Below are 17,622 nucleotides of genomic sequence, written 5' to 3' on the forward strand. Positions count from 1 at the left end.
TTCTATAAACTACGGACAACATTTTTCCCAAATTCCAAATAAAAATATTGTCATTTAGAGCATTGATTTGCAGAAAATGAGAAATGGCTGAAATAACAAAAGATGCAGAGCTTTCAGACCTCAAATAATGCAAAGAAAACAAGTTTATATGCATAAAGTCTTATGAGTTCAGAAATCAATATTTGGCGGATTAACCCTGGTTTTTAATCATAGTTTTCATGCATCTTGGCATGTTTTCCTTCACCAGTCTTACACGCTGCTTTTGGATAACTTTATGTCACTCCTGGTGCAAAAATTCAAGCAGTTCAGCGTGTTTTGATGGCTTGTGATCATCCATCTTCCTCTTGATTATATTCCAGAGGTTTTCAATTTGGTAAAATCTAGGAAAAACATCATCATTAAGTGGTCTCCTATTTTTGTTCAGAGCTGTATGTGGCCAATATGAAGGATTTGGTCCTTTTAAAACATTCTTTTAGGTGATTGAAATGATTCACCTTCCACTAAAATTCCTTTTGTGTATTGAGTTTACTTAGTTAAAGCCAGTAAAGTCATGTGGTTATTAATGACAAGTTCCTGTAAATTAAAATGTGTACTATTGCCTTTAAACTATTTATGACTTTTTTTGAGTACAGTTTAAATAGCTACCATGCTGCAATGAGTCAAAGATAACAGGAAATAATTGGAACATTTGCATTTAAAACATTCTGTCACCACTAAAAGCATTAACAACAATGACAAATTGACTGTGTAGGATAAAATTACATTATGTTTTCACAGCTATATATTTCACATCTAGCATTTAGCCAGACTCATGAACAGTTTCTTTCCACAGGCAGTTAGACTGCATAACAGATGATCCTTATGATCCTCAGCTACATTCAGAATGCTGATTTGCTTTACTTAAACTTTTTTATTCTTACAAATACATTCACGCTTGTTGATTTTTCCCTGCTGCTCTGACACAGCCTAAATTAAACCAACCATAGAATCAGGTGTGATTAAGCAGAATATCGCCAAACTCTATCCAGAAATCTGACCTACCAGAATTGGACTTCTTTCTCGCTGGCACTGAACAAATCTGTGAATGATTCAGAAGGAATGAGTCATGGCAGTGAACGAATGGTTCCTTTCTGAATGAATCTTTTAAATGTGCCACAAAGCCAATCTCTACAGGGAACGGGAAGAGAAAGAGACACATACAAAACACACGCCATCCTTCCACATGTACAGTAATGCTCTGCTCCTCAGCTTCTCTCCAGTGTCGTTACAGATATCCCGAAGACTGACCTTCAACACGTAATCTATTAATTACACGCCTGCTTAGTGATCTCCGTCAACTCCACCTCACATGGGGTGTTATTTCTTAATTAGAATAATAAGGTAATTAATAACAACACTGGTAAGGTCGTAACCTCTCGTCACAAGATGGCCACTTAACAAGCAGGGGACAACATAAAATAGTTAGAGGCAGTAATGTGTATCTCATCTCGGCTCATCCGCCGACTCTTCCTCCCAACCCCCAGGCCTGAATGACAGAGTGCCCTTGCTGGGTAATTATATTAGGTTCTGCGATGTGGGGTCATAAAACTTAAAGTAGTGTAATACCTGGAAATTGGCTTTCAGCTCTGCACTGCGTCTTGCTGTCATGTCTGACAGTGCTCTCAGTCCAGGGTCCCTCTCCCCACGGCTCGTAAATATCGCCATCATGCAAAATAAATAGAAGGTGAAAACAAATAGCACTAAATCACCAGCCTTACTAGTGTGATGCCAGGTGCTGCCACGTTATTTACTGGTTTTATGTCGGGCTGTGTGGTCAGGGCGATAATGCCCGCTTTATCGTCAACATAAAACCTTTCGCACAGCCTCCAAACCCCCTCCCGCTGAATTCGCCATCCGTGCTTATGTGGCTTGTGGCTCCCTGCTCTGCTCTGCTCTGAAAAATGAGCAGAACTTGTCACGATCCTGGAGGAATCAATAAGCATTCCAATGATCTTTCAACCCTAATGGGACAATCACCCTCCTTCATCCCCCAAAACCACAGCAGCCTTCAAAAACACATCCCACAGTCATCTGCGATCTACGCAACAGTGCTTCCTGCATCAATGACCTGTCTCAGGATCTTCAGTCTGGAGCTGTCTGAGTTATGAATCTATGAATCTATTTGTTCATTTCTTTACATAAGCAGGTGCCTACATGGGTTGGGTAGCTAATATTAACGAGGCATACAGAGGAGAGTTCTGATTGTTCTGGTTGTTAAACTTTCTGTAAAGTTTCCTATTAAAAAAGCAAAGCCCAGTGGAGATTAGAAGCTATTAAAATGTTATCTCTTGACACGATAATTCATTTGGATTTATCTCTACGAAACATCTCGACTCATCCAATATTTTCTCTGGACAAGTGACAGCAGAACACTTCACTATCTGTATTTAGCTTTATCTCTTTATACTCTATCAAAGGTCAGATTGCTGTTATCCACTGATAGAGATCAGTGTCATTTGCTTAGATGTTTTCATTCATGCGTGGCAGATCCGTCAGGGTAGAATGAAGTACAGTGGAACCGGGGTAAAAGAATAAACTGCTAATGAAACAGTGGCACGCCGGAGAAACAGGAGAAGGAGATGAAAGGTGCGACGGAGCTATTGACCACGGGCCATTCTGATTCTATTCCTGCTCTTCCTCTATGCCTGATGGACTGCCTCGCTTACAGAGGAGCTTGTTAATCTTATGGAGCTCCGGTTTGACTCCCGACTTTCCGGCTGTTCTGCACAACACAGAGCAGAATTGAATTAACCAAATCGATAGAGTACTCTAGCGAAAGGGACATCTGATGTGGTTATGGTGTCTGGTTCAGATGCAAATGGAAGCTGAAATTCATCGGGGGCCCTCAGCATGGATGTTCACACCACCACTCCTTCTCTCTTTCCTAGAGATTTATATTAATGGGGAACCAGCTCAAACTGACAGTGCCACAAGAAGGACTCCTTGTTTTCCATTTTGTACCCCTTCAGGATTCTCCTGTAATTGCCCCCAGGCTCTGTGTCTCTTGGGTGCGGAGGAGGACAATGGAGGTGTGGGAGATTCTTGCTCTCTGTCAGTCACTCACTCCTGTTAGTGACTGCTTCATGGAAAGAGACAGCAATTACAATAAGACACCCGCTGGCCCCTGGCACACTCAAGTACTTCCCTGGATGAGGGGCCAACAACTTTAATCCTAGGCTGTCGATTCTTCTGTCCATCTTCAGCACGGTGTTATCAAACACACATATATACATGCGCATACTATACATAGACCTACACAGGGGCGTCTATAGACATTTTTTAACGGTGCTCAAGCACAAATGCACAGACATGAGCGATCACCATCAAACCACACTTTTTACGCTGTTATTGTCTAGAACTTTTTTCATTTAGTACGCTAATTCTGCTGACTGTGAGAGAGGACTAACTCTGCAGCCATTGTTTAGCCCATTTGCTTATATTAAAGCCAGTGTGCTAGACTAAGAACTGTCTGTATGTGTAGCAGATAATAATCTCACAGCTAATGTGGGAGGAATATTTGATACAAATATGTAAAAAAAATAAAAATAAATGTGCACCCAACAGGTTTATATTCTTATCTGCAGAAAATATTTTTAAAATGAAAGTCCCCTGTATATAATGGCCTGTGTATCTGATCAGAATCCAAATTATTCTACTTCTTCTGATATGAGACACTAACCCCTCCAGGGAACTCCTCGATTTTATTTTGTTGATTTATTTTTACACTCCATAGTTGTTGTTTTTAAGAGACCCATTGGGGCTGGCTTCGTTGGATTCTCAGCACCCCTAAAACTTTGTTCCTAGAACCTCCTGGACCTACATACACATATGCTAAAACTTTCTCTGAAGGCAACCACGTTCCCAAGAGTTCTTTATCCATTTTACGTCATAAGCTGTATGTACCCGGCTAAATCTGCTGTATTGGATTAAGACTTGAACTCTGAAAGAATGGATTTATGTGGTGAAATTCTTGCACTGTTTTACTCTGAAGCCTCCTGTTGCTCGAACGTACATGAAAGAGCTCACCAAGAGGAGAATTTTATTGTTCAACTGTTGATCTTTTTTCTCTCAGGAGACTTTGTTGTGTTCTCGCAGATACCTCTTCTAAAACTTCTTAGGAAAAAAGGCATTAGACATGAGATCATTAAAAATGAGACATGAGATTGCATTCTTGTTTAAGTTTAATCTCATCTCTTGCAAGATTCCATATTTTACATGGTCTCTGACACAAATGCACATCTTTAGTCAATCAAGGACATTTTACGGTATACTCAGTTTTTTAAAAGCTTATCGATGACTCCTCTGTTTATGTCCTTCTATCTTGGTACAGGTCATCCCCCTCCTTGTACCTTCAACTGTTTCATAATTGGTGTTTTGTTCTGCTTTTTATTTCTGGATTAAACTCATGCTTCTCATACTATGCCTAAAATGAAAGAGCTTCAGATTATCTGGGCTTCCGGCGAGAGATAATGATTTATTTGTTCAAGGTTCAATCATACTGCAAAAGTGCTGGTTCATTTGAACAAAAGATGAATTTATATATTTGATATATGTACAGCTGTTAAGATGAATAGAATGAACCACATAAAATAGTATTTCACTGCATCAAAGCTGAAAGGGCTTTTAGGCCTGAATGAGAAATGGTTCATATTAATTTCCAATTGAACCTCATGTCTTTAGTAAATGCATTTTATTGTTTGGGCAGTTCTGAGCACAGTGTGAGGCTTTTTTTTTTTTTTTTACTAAAATCTGTACTAAATCTGAAGAAAAGACACATAAGAGACTACTGAAGTCTTTACTTTAGGAGGCACATTTGAACAGCAGGAGATTTATATATATGTTTCCTCTAATTTCATTGTTTTCTTGGAGATATCAGGGCCAACAGCAATATTCACGAAAATGTATGTATGTTTTGAAAACACTGTAGTCAAAAAAGCTGAAAAAGTGAAAAAAACTGAAATGTCAATACCAAAAGCACATGACCACTGATCATGTCAGATTTTCACAATTTCATTTAAGATGTCATGAACAATAAAAATAAATGAGAATGAGAATCTTTTGCAATAAGGTTGATTATTTGCTGCCATCCAATACCCAACAGACCTGAGGCGACATGTTTGAGCAGCTGCTCGTGCCACAGTTTGTCCCGTTTTGTGAGCATGTAGTATCCTGAAGCAAAGCAATGACATTCATTTCCAAATCTTTTGACAAAATAGATTTTCTAACCTTAACAGTCCAATTACATTAATTGCTTGGAAATTACAGTCAAGGCCAAAGGTATTTAGACAGTGATTTAATTAGTATGCCACCACAATAGACTGAAATGAAGCAATTGAAATGCAATTGAAGTAAAGACCTTGAGCTTTAATTCAATAGGCTCAATATTTAATTAACAATTTTGGAATTGAGATATTTTTACACAGTTCCTCCACAGTGTTCAGGCTCCAAAGCAGTTGGACATTTGAATAATACGTGATGTCATGGCCATGTGCATCCTCTTCCCTCTTTATTTTAGTACAAACTGAGCCATTCATGGGAACTCTCAATATGTCAAATTTGCCATGGTCAAAGTCTACAATTAAGAGAGACCTTCATGAATTTAAATGCAGAGGGTTTACTACTATAACATTCATGAACAGAAAAGTGAGCTTTAAAATATCTAAAATGTGCCCAGTTCTGGAACAAGATTATTTGGAAAGATAAAACCAATATTAACATAGAATGTGAAAGGAGAGGATGGCTTCATGCTCTAAACCCTAACACATAACATGACAGATACAATGGAGGCATGTGCTTTTATGGTTTGGGCATATATACAGCTCTAGAAATAAATAAGAGACCACTTAAAATTATGAGTTTCTTAGATTTTACCAAATTAAAAACCTCTGGAATATAATCAAGATTCGAGATGGATGATCACAAGCCATCAAACCAATCTGAAGTGTTTTATTTTTGCACCAGGAGTGGCATAAAGTTATCCAAAAGCAGTGTGAAAGACTGGTGCAGGAGAACATGCCAAAATACATGAAAACTGTGATTAAAAACCAGGGTTATTATACCAAATATTGATTTCTGAACTCTTAAAACTTTATGAACTTGTTTTTCTTTTTGCATTATTTGAGGTCTGAAAGCTCTGCATCTTTTTTGTTATTTCAGCTATTTCTCATTTTCTGCAAATAAATGCTCTAAATTACACTTTTATATTCGGAATTTGGAGAAATGTTGTCAGTAGTTTATAGAATAAAACAACAATGTTTGTTTTACTTAAACATATACCTATATATAGTAAAATCAGAAACTGAAGTGTTTTTTTTTAGAGCTGTGTGGCTCTGGCTATGATTCAATGTCACATCCTTTTTTAAGTACCCTTGTAGTAAACAATTTCTGTGCCATTCTCCTACACATGTGAAGGCGCTGATTGGTGAGGTATCTGCTCTAAAGATCTGTATTTAGTTTGGTAGTGGTGCTTCCTGTTGCTGCTTATTATTAGCGTTGTGTTCTCAGAATAAAAGACTTGTTGGTTGGGAACTGCCTAAGGGAAGAATGAACAGGTAAGACTCAGTTCCTTTTCACTAAAAAAGTTGAGGTTTACCATCTTTATTTTAAAGTACTCTAGTTGAAGGAATCTTCCTCAGACTTGCTTTATTCTAAGACTGCTGCTTCTTGCTTTGCACCTCCCCTGCGTGTATGCCACTCCCCTGAATCCGCACAGATCTGAGATATTTGAGATATTTACAAAGCACGTGATTGGTCTGTTAGATCCAATCCTACACTAGTCTACACTGTAAAGGCTATTTTAAGTGATGCAGCTTAAAATAAACACTGTCAACACTAAATAGTTCAATCGTTTTCAATTGTTTATCGGCCCAGGTCTGCAAAGGACAATGCTTCGGTCCAAACCATAGTCCGCCTATAAGTGAGCTCAGATTTTGAGTCAAATGCTGCAAAACTGATATAACATTGCATCATTGCATAGCTGGACGATGACTCAAAACACACTGCTTAAGCTAAAGCTTCCTAAGACAAAGAAACGAAAGGTTCATAAAAGAGAAGAAAAGTTTGATCCCATTATATAGATTTATGGACAAAATTAAACATTAAATAGTAGTTAAATAGTAAAAAAAAAAAAATAATAAAAAAAATAAAAACTTACATTCATATACATGCTTCAGCATTAATCTATATTAATCCAACATTTGGTACAATCACTGATAAACACCAGCTCTACAATAAGGATTGGGAAAGCAGGTTTATCTAAATGTAAAAATAGCAGTTTTGGAATAAGTAAATTAGGATAGTTGATGGCTGTCATTCTTACTATTCTATTCTGCCTATAGGAACGTGTCTGGCACATTTTGTGCATGTAATCTGCACTAGCACAGCAGAGCTGTGTCGAGTGCTGTCTGCTTCACTGAGCATGCCCAGAGGAGCCAGGTTAAAGTAACCACAATGTCATCAAATCAACAACTCAGCAGATTGGGTGCATCCTCACTCAACAGTCCAGTGGTTTAGCTCTCAGATGCTCTCGTACAGGAGTCAAAAACTCCATCTGCATCCAGTCTGCATGCCTGAGCACTGACTTCTTTAAAGCACTGATGAGAAATCAGGCATCACTTCCAATTCAGTGCTAGCTTAACGAAAGTTTATCACAGCAGCCCTGTCGCGTGCCTCAGAGTCATCCCTCTCTGCTGAGTCTCCTTGGCCGTCAGTCTTCCCTAATAGGAGTTAATTATCTTTAACCACCATCTACACGGTTAAACTGGCTGCTTATCCATGCTGCAGTGACCTCACACCAAGGTCAGGCGTTTCACTGTCAGGCCGATTAAAGACATTTACATGGGGATTATCATTTCCACCTTATAGATGGTTCTGAGCTCCTCACAAAGAATGAAACGCCATCATGCGTAATGGCCTTATTATTCTTATGTGAACTCTGTGACCCGAAAGACAATGGCAGTGGCCGTGGTCTGCAGTGGGCTACACGAACAACTACTCCAACTACTCCTCTTTTTTTATTTCATTCGATGCTGATCGCTGAGGCTGCGTGAGGACAATAAAGCTTGTTCACATTTCTTGCAAAATGACAACGCTAACAAATGGCGCTTTTGTGCAGACATGCTGATGAGTTGAGAGTGGTGTGTGTGTCTGTGTGTGTGTTGTGTGTGTGTGTGTGTGTGAGAGAGAGAAAGAGAGTGCATGCGTCTGGCTGTAATGCTTTAAGTGTTGTGTCTGATAGCTCTTGAGAGGTGAACGGCAACATCTGATTACACTTTAATGTCTTCACCGCTCAGCGCAACGCTTTGCCTATACTTTTAACACAGAGTCCAATTATGCAGGTCTTCTATAGGATACTGCATGAGCGCCCACACACTCAGACACTCCTGTAGCTGTAATATACTTTAATTATAATGTACAAAAACACAACTCTCTCAGCTACAATTCTGCAAACCTCCTCGTTTCCTAAAAAAACAACTGAAGTAAGAGCTTTTAAACAGTGGGAGATTTACACAAAAGGAAAACAATCAAATGCAAGTTTGTTTTCCACCTTTTACAGGACTTTTACTGCTAAATAAAGTGATGTAAGAAAGTCAATCATGTCTTCACTCAGGTCTGTGTGGTCTGGTTCAGACGTTTTGAGACAATATGAATGTGGCTGTTGTTTAATCAACCAAAAGAAATGCTCCAAAATTACTGAAGTAACAAGGATTTTTCATTCTCATCTTAAAGCAATGTTTGGATTTTCCTTTGTATTTGGGGCTGTAATGCTGAAAGTACTGCATAACAACATTTGGTTAACACTTTTAATGTGATGACATTAAGTGAGGGACAGTGAAAGCACCATGTTCACCAATAAAAGACACATACAAGACAAATACAGAGGTTTGAAAAAGTTTGGGAACTTAATTTTCATGATTTTCCCTCATAAATCATTGATTGTTCAGATCAACAATTTCAGTTAAATATATCATATAGCAGATAAACACAGTGATAACTGTGGGTTGACTATGACTGTTGTTCTCACCATCCTTTGCCTCCGATTATCTGAGATTTTTCTTGTTCTGCCACTTCAACTAGAACTGTGCCAGTGGTTCTTCCATTTCCTCACTATGTTCCTCACAATGGAAACAGAGCTGAAATCTCTGAGACAAATTTTTGTATTCTTCCTCTGAACCATGATGTTGACAAGTCTTTGTTTTCAGGTCATTTGAGAGTTGTGTTTTGAGGCTCCCATGTCACCACTCTTCAGAGTAGATGCAAAGATGAGAAAAACTAAAAAAATAAAAAAAACATTGTCCATCTTAACCCTTTCTCATAATTGGATTCACCTGTGTATGTAGGTCAAGGGTCAATGAGCTTACCAAACTAATTTTGTGTTCCAATAATTAGTGCTAAAGGTATTCAAAAAAAAAAAAAAAAAACGATAAGAGTGCACAAATGTATGAACCTGCCTAATTTTGTTTAAAAAAAATTGCACACTTTCTGTAAATCCTATAAACTTTATTTAACTTCTCATATATAACTGTGTTCGTCTGCTATATGATATAATTAAGTGAAATTGCTGATCTGAACAACCAATGATTATAAAGGAAAATCATAAAAATGATTAGGGGTGCCCACACTTTTTCATATCACTGTATCTATCTGTAGTGCTTAGTCTTAGTGTTTTATTTATTTATTTATTTATTTATTTTTTTACCTACAAAATAGCTGAACAAATTCTGTTTTTACAATGTCTTGTGTAAATAACTATGAAATAAATAATTATTTTGGGGCAATATTTTGAAATGAAGATGCAACACTGATTTGTCTTGCTTTTTGCGTCAAAAAATTATGCAAACAATTGTTGCATCCAGAAGAATACTACTAAAAGTGCTATTTGGAAATAAGATAAAGGTTAACAGGCCAATCAGTGATTAAAAATGTAACTTGCAAATGTAACGCTACATGTCAGATGTCTCAGCATGAAGTTGCTAGGAAGGTAGCACCAGCAGTATATGGATGAGCATTGTCCTGTTGGAATAGCACACCTGAATGTGTATTCAGAAAAGGTGCATTTATTGGAGGACCTCGTTAACATAACATTGGTCTGTCAATGTCACCATTGGTCTGTTTGGTCTTTCTGTTTCTTTGGAGGATTTATTATATTTTCTGAGTCTGTGTAGCACAGATGTAATGGTAGACTGACTGTATGTACTTGAAGGGGTGGTTGAAGTTCATTTCTGAATAAGGAAAATAAAAAGGGAGAACATTTAGTAATGTTATGTTAATTTAAACACTCCGTTAAATGCTCCGTTTTATTAAACAACATTTCACAGTTTTAAATAAGCCCACACTCAATGTAACGATCAAGCAGGCTATGTGCCTGACACCCAATTTGCAATGGAAACACATGAAGCTAGTAACTGGGCTTTATACAGTTACAGTTATCACTTATGATGACGTAGTATTGAAAAAGCCTTGAATGTTCGCATCGTGCAACTCTACCCCACACCATGACACCAGGTCTGCTAGATGTGATACATGACAACAAATCACTGATTTTTTGGCACTGGTTCTTCCATACATACATTCGCTGGTTGCGACTCATCGCTCTAGATGACCCATTGATAATACCATTCTGAGTAACTTTCGACTACTCATCAAATTCCATTTCAACCTGTCAGTTGTGCAGCAATGAATGTATTTCATCTTCTTCTCTTTAAAAAGATTTTATTAAGATTAATTTAGTCTCTTTTAACCTTAAAAGACAAGATATGTCTCTAATCGGCTCCTCTATTGTGAGCCATGCTTCGTGAACATATGTTTCCATGAAGCAGCTTGTAGAGGAATGGTCAGCACTGAGAATCCAGATCCAGGCCTGCAGTAGCACAGTCCAGGAGGCACTGAGTGCGAAGCTGAGCAGGTAGCAGCAGCAGCAGCAGCAGTGGTAGCAGCACTCAAAATACTAAAAAGGTGCAGCCTTTTGCAGAGTCAGGCAGCTAAAGCACTGCAGAAGCCTGCCGTCCCTGCTGAATTTATGAGCCAGTTTGGAGGTCATCCAACCAGTTACACATGCACTGCAGAAAACATGAGAGGAGCTCCACACATTACTGCCCAGGGTTACCGAAGGCTTCCTCACGCAGGCATCAGAAACTTCCTAAAAACTCCCAGTAAAAGTGATATAGTGTGGGTAATTGAGGAAGAGTAATAGGTTTCTATCTGACTACTAACAGGAACTTACAGACGTCCAGTCAAGGAATAGTGATACCTGTTGCTCGTCTGATTAAATCACACCCTCACGCTCTCGTTTATTTATTTATTTTCCTCCTCTCGTGACAGATTTACACCTGAATATCTTAAATTGAAATTCTCACAGTGTGAGTGAAGCAATGGCTCGATTTACCATCTCAGGGACATCTCACACATCTGACAGTCTATGCAGGGCGGACAGGCCACCCAACTTCATTTCAGATTGGGGATTGGAGCCAGGTGGGGCTGTGTGTGTGTGTGTATGAGTGTGTGTGTATGAGTGTGTGAGAGGTTTTTTTTTTAGCATTGGACACCTTCCTTTATTTTCCACATCACCAAAGCGTAGTCCTCGTAACCTCTGTTATAAAGACATGGGTCATTATTCTGTGACATGACTCATGACACACACTTAAGTTCAGCCACTATGAGACATTACGCCTCACCTTTGTTTCCCACCCCGGAGCAAGGGCGCTGAAACAACTGCTAGCCTTGCAGCTTTTTTTTTACTGCCTATCCTTGGTCACTTATCTCCCTTATGTTTAGAGGAAGGTTTTACGGCTCTGTTAGCATAGTCATTATTAGCTGATAACTACCAGACATCACAAAACACAAAATCCTGAATGAAACACAGCAGAATGCAATGGAAACATATTCACCAGGAGTGATCACTAAATGCCATCAGTAAAGAACTGCAGATAAATTGCACAGCGTCTTTAAACCTTCACAGATCAGCCATAACACTGTAAAGAACATTGATTTTCTAATAACAATGGCAGCTCTCAAGGTGTGAGCAGCAAGTGAACAGTCTGGAGACAAGCATGCCAGAAAAAAAAAAAACAACACTTTAATCTTGAGATTAAATTGCTAACAATTTGATTTAATTGTTAAAGATTTAACAATTTGATATGGGACATAAATTTAAGTTAAAGTCTTTGGCAAAGACTTTATTGTCAGCCTAGGTTTTATCACATCTAGACTCATGCAGATCCAGCCATAAGTGGATGGCAGGGGCGGGGCCTACACTTGGGCAACTGGGTTAGACCAACTTGGAGGCAACAGTGAGGAAGGAGGGGGAACCAAGACATTCAAGACATCAGTGGCTGGTGATTGGTCAGTAAATTAAATACTGCGACATTTGAGCCTCCTAGTAGAACTTTTGCTAAAGCTTTAAATTATTTAAATGGATGTGTGGAAAAAGGGGTAAGTTTAAGGATCTGAGCCACTTTGACAAGAGCCAAAGTGTGCTGGCTTGATGGCTGGGTATGAGTATCTCTAAAATCGCAAGTCGTCTAGGGTGTTTCTGATATACAGTGGTCAATAGCTACCAAAACTCACTTCCAGTGTGAAAAACTGGCTCACACTGGCAGCTGAAAAAAAAGTTGCTCACGTTTTCTTACAGGAAATGACTGGTTGCTTGTGAACAAGTCATTACCTCAACAAGTCAGAGCTGTTCTGGTGGCACAAAGGGGGTCTGCACATTATTAGGTAAGTGATTTTAATGTTCTAGCTGATAAGTGCAGATGCATTATTGTTAGTGACAAATTGTGTTACAAAGACTTCCCATCTAAAAATGCACGAAGCACTTAAAAATATGCAGACAACATATGCTACATATTACGCCATTTAATATTAGTATTATTATTTTTCCCCCTTTCTATTCCGGTGGGTGGCTGCTGTAGCCATCTGCATACAGTGGTTAATTAATTAGCTTAAATGAGGCAGATAATTACAGCATAAATGTATCCAGGCAAGAAAAACTCCCCCCACTTGCGTGTAATGCTACCTTGCCATTAGCAGCGAAGCATGCAAGACATGACGCTGAATTAACTGCACTGTGTCCCATCCTATTATTCACTCATAAACACCCTTTCATACTGACCTCATTTATTTTAATATCACCGCATTTCACAATCAGCTTATCAAACGCTCTTTAAAGATTGGAATTTGCCGAAACACAATATTGGATTAATTATGCATATTGGTGGTTAAATACACATTACATACTTTATCAGATTTTCCCCTTAAGAAAACAGTACAGCCCTCATCCCTGGAATGAGGTGCACATGTGAAATTAATATTCAAATAGATTGCTCTATTCTTTATCACCTGTCTCAGTAAAAGCAGAAGTTGTTTAAATACTCATATCAGTATGTTTAGGATTGGCTAAAGCTCTTTACTAGAGATGGAAGAGTGGTTTGGCTTCGTATTGGCTAATTCTCAGCTTGAATATACGCTATCTATAATTGGATGATAACTAAGCAATAATAAAGGAACTTCAAGTGTATTATTGTGATTATACCACAGTTCCTTTATCAATGTTTATTGAAAGATTTTGAGATACAGAAAATACGATCTGTTTGGCTATAAACACTCCGTGAGTTCCATTGCTGCTCTGTTTGTAGCTGCGATGTTTGGCAGGCAAACACTGCATCGTTGCTAGGTAACCTGTGTGTGGCGGAGTAATACATGGAGAACTTCGGTTACAGTGCATTAACGGCTGATAGCGGCACTCACAGAACACCTTTCAGCCAATGACATTGCAGGTTCGGAACTAACTGTGGTACAATTTAAATGTTCCTAAAAGCTGGTCAGATCCTATGATCTATATTTTGCAAGTTATTGCATAGTTGCGTGAGGCTTTTTGCATACAGGAAGCTGCATTTCCTTATTTGACAGCTATATAGTGAAAAAGATCTCACACACAACTGCAGAAACCTATTAAAGCCAGAGTAGAAATGTTTAATGTTTTGATAGAAGCCACTATCTAAAGTATAGCCTGAGTGGTTACCATGGTTACTATGAAGTTATTCTTAGTAGCCTATTGATCACACAGTATAACAAAGGCTACGTGGTGATGTCACCAGAAAGGTTCCACCTATTGCAATGAGGGTGCAAAGTCCTTTTGTGAAGCCTGTTTTTTTTTTTTCTTTTTTTTTTTTTTAGGAAACATTAACATTTTATAACAAACCACTTTATTTTACATCCTTTATAGTATATCATTCTTTTTCTACTGGTTTGCTTGCATTTGTTTTTAAGTTTTGCCCCTTACCTGACTATCTGCTCTTGTGTTTTTCTTATGTTTCATGTATCTTGGTTTTGACGTGGCCTGGTGGTTAGACTTTTTTGGATTTTCCTTTTATTGATAAAACAATTTTTCAAATCTTCCATTATCCAGTTACTTTCATAAATGTTACATGAGGGCCAGATTTACCATAACATTAGCATCTCACTAACACAGTAGCTCATTTTGCAATATTAGCGAGTCATGTGGCATCAGTGATTCACACATGCTATTAATGAATCATTTGCTATTAGTGATTCACACCTGATGGTGAATTTCTGTTAACAAGATTTAATTATCTTATGTTTTATAGTTTTATTCACACACGCTAGTGTCAAAGCTTATAAATCTCATAAATAAAAGGGGTTTTAATGTTAATGTTTAATGCAGAAGAATAAAAAGTTGATTTATTAAAGGTATTAATGAGTATTTTACGATAAAAGAGGTTTTTTTTAGGCAATTTGGGGAAATGGGTTTTTGTATTGTCAGTCTGTTCGTGTTCTTGCACAAAAGTATTTTCTTAATAAAATTGATGATTAACTGGGTTTGTAAGTGACTTTTAAGTAGTTTTAGGTGGAATTGGTTCCCCTATGGTATTGAGCTGTCTTTTAACCCTAATGAAGGCCTGAGTGCCAACATGTGTTGGTTAATTTTTGTATCTCTTAAAAATCAGAAATTCTCCAGTTAACAAATGCTGCTATTTTTTATTTTTCTATTTTTATTACTGATTTTTTTGTCAGGCACCTTGTTGTGCAGTGAAGTTGCATCAGATCCATCCAGTTCTAATGCTAAAGAACAGACATTCTCAACATCAGGGGAAGTTTAAAAAATAAAACAAAGTAAAATGAATTACATATTTTTGTCAGAATTAACAGAATCTGAAAACATGTTTGTTGTAACATATTTATTAACGTAGAAATGTCAGGAGAGCAGCCTGTATCTTTATTTTTCCAGTCAGTCTGCAGTGTTTTGATCTGTAGTCAGACAGTCAGCCGTCCTGAAATAAACAGGAGCTGCTCAAAGGAACTTTCTACTTTCCTCCAGACTCGACTCCAGCGAGTGTTCTTTGTATCTGTTGTGCAGTCCGAGCACAACATGCTGCAGCTATCCAGAATTCCTGTCAGGTGTCCAGTGCTGTAAGATACCGTGGCATTTCTTCATGGCAAATTCCTTCTGTTTATATGCTACAGTTGTGTCGCCTCCACAGACGCATGAAAAATGCATGGAAGCCTGACTCAGCTTGGGTACACTGAACAGCGTGTCCAGATCCACAGTTTAAAAACCTGTTACAAAGAAGGCCTGCAGAACTACATGTGACACTGCACAAAAAAAAACATGGTATAAAGGATGGCTTGTCAGTATTTAATAGGCTGTACAGACTTGAGATTTACAATGCTATACACTGAAACCTACAGTGGTCGCTGAACTCTCTGACGGAGAGTGAGGCAGATGAGCACGTGTGTGTACGGTGGAGACGAGTGTTAATAATTTATCACAACAGATGTGTGGGAATTTGTTTTTAGCTTTTGATGACTTTTTCATTTGACTAAGAAATTAATTATTTAAAAAGTAAATGATTCCATTTAATATCTTATTATACGAACTGTGCTTAAACCTGTCTGTAGAGATGCATCTAATTTATTTGATTTATATGCGCATCAAATGATTCAAAATGTGTGTAATTTTAACACATGAATAAAATATTTTACATCAAAACAGGTTTGTCGTTTAGAATAGCTCATTTTGGCAATAACAAGTATTTTATCCATGTAAAATGATGCCCATGGGCTCAATATCAATATGACATGCCTTTTGTGTTTGTAGCATAGTCATTTAAATTTCATGCACTGTATGTACATACACTGTATACAATACATTTTACAAATATCACCTCAAACAGGTAATGGAACTGGATGGGGAAGTGCAGACAGAAGTTTATTCCAAAAAACACAATTCAAAAGTCAGACACGGGTCGATTCACAGGCAAACAGGGTTATCAGAGGACGAGACTGAGACGTGGTCAAAAAACAATGCAAAAGGTCAGAATACTAGAATACAAACAAGAAATATACTGGGGCTCCTTCATACAGCACCTTAATAGCATTCAGGTGAGCAGGACTGAGTCGGTAATCAGAATTCCGGTGATGCTGAGTGCTGTTGGGCAGGAGATGGTGGAGTCAGTGGGCTGACAAATATAGAGGAATGTAAAACATTCACTTTAAACTACATTTTGTAAGAAGCTTCTGCAGATGTTCTACCAATCAATCGTGGCCAGCATTCTCTTCTACGCTGTGGTGTGCTGGGGAGGCAACATGAAGAGGAGAGATGCATCACGGCTGGACAAGCTGGTCAGGAGGGCCGGGGCAGTGGTTGGAATGGAGCTGGACTCTCTGGTTACAATAGCTGAGAGAAGCACTTTGGATAAACTGCTTTCTATCATGAACAATGATAGTCCCCCACTTCACACCACCATCATGAAGCAGAGGATTGTGTTCAGCGGCAGACTGCTGTCACAGAGCTGCACAACAGACAGACTCAGAAAATCCTTCATTCCGAGAGCCATCAGACTCTTTAACTCCTCCCATCGGGGACGGGATGCTGCTGAGGACTGAGTTTAATCCAGGCACACCACTTGGACATTATTCAACAACTTAATTATTTATATTAACACTTCCCCAACCTCGCTTACATTAAAGTATACCTTACTCATGATTGGGTATTCACATTTTCACATTCTCTTTTTAGAACTGTCTTCTAACATATGCATACTTATATTATATTTCTATGTCACATCAGTCACTTTTGTAATCAGTGTCATTGCATATTGCACTTTACTCTGTTAATTATTTAATGACCATTAGCAACATCTACTGCACTGCTCCGTTTACAGATAGATCCTTACCTTGTATAGTTAGGTTTTTTTTATAGCCTTATATATTTTCTATTCTTCTGTGTTTTGATTTGTCTGAGTATGTTTCTTATTGTATTGTGTTGTTGCTGCTGGATGCCTAAATATAAAGTATTATAGGATAAATAAAGTATGTATATAGCTATCTATCTATTTCTCTCTTTTCGTAAAGTTGTAAAGTTTTTTCAACAATGTAGAAATTATTAATTTAGCTATTTTTATTCAAATATCCAGATATTTAATAGTGTCCCCTGCCCACCCTATTATTTTGGGATACTCAAAATCCCAAATCCCAAATTCTCCACCCTGTTGTGAAGTTTGCCATTAAATAAAAAGTAAATAAAAAAGTGACTAAAAGCAGCCTTTTAAAAGGTCTTTTACATAT

Source organism: Astyanax mexicanus, chromosome 3 (genome assembly GCF_023375975.1).
Source record: "Astyanax mexicanus isolate ESR-SI-001 chromosome 3, AstMex3_surface, whole genome shotgun sequence".
NCBI classification, from domain to species: Eukaryota; Metazoa; Chordata; class Actinopteri; order Characiformes; family Acestrorhamphidae; genus Astyanax; species Astyanax mexicanus.